Here is a 373-nt window from a genome sequence, read left to right as displayed (position 1 = left end):
ACCCCACCATACACATGCACCCATACCCCCTCACACTGCCATACAGGCAGACCCCTCCACATCCCCTCACACCCCAGGCACCAAACCCTCCACAAACCCCATACCCACCCACATACCCACAGCCCCCCACAAACATATACCCAGCCCCCACAACATACAGGAGTAAGACTTCATTTTAAGCTATTGTGCAATCACCTCTCACCCTGTGTGCCGGGGCTGAAGTCAGCGCGTAAGGCGAAAATCGGTGACTATACACGGGGGGGGGGGGGGGGGGGGGGCTTGAGTTTGCACGCAGCGCCGTGCTTAGAGCTGTGCAGCCTGCGGCAGCGGCGCAGCACAGGGTGGTGGTGGGGATGGCTGCATGCCGCCCGGC

At 61.4% G+C, this 373-nt stretch overlaps 2 protein-coding genes across 6 annotated transcripts in view; one reads left to right on the top strand and one right to left on the bottom strand.

Annotated features, from left to right (window-relative positions):
* Window positions 1–373, bottom strand: part of GRSF1 (G-rich RNA sequence binding factor 1) — a 48,237-nt gene that overhangs the window by 4,152 nt on the left and 43,712 nt on the right. The gene's annotated exons all lie outside the window — the stretch shown is intronic.
* The window catches only part of RUFY3 (RUN and FYVE domain containing 3), a 79,153-nt gene that overhangs the window by 69,798 nt on the left and 8,982 nt on the right, over window positions 1–373 (top strand). The gene's annotated exons all lie outside the window — the stretch shown is intronic.

Source organism: Alligator sinensis, unplaced genomic scaffold (genome assembly GCF_000455745.1).
Source record: "Alligator sinensis unplaced genomic scaffold, ASM45574v1 scaffold1546_1, whole genome shotgun sequence".
Lineage (NCBI taxonomy): Eukaryota > Metazoa > Chordata > Crocodylia > Alligatoridae > Alligator > Alligator sinensis.
This window is presented reverse-complemented; position numbering and strand designations above follow the sequence as displayed.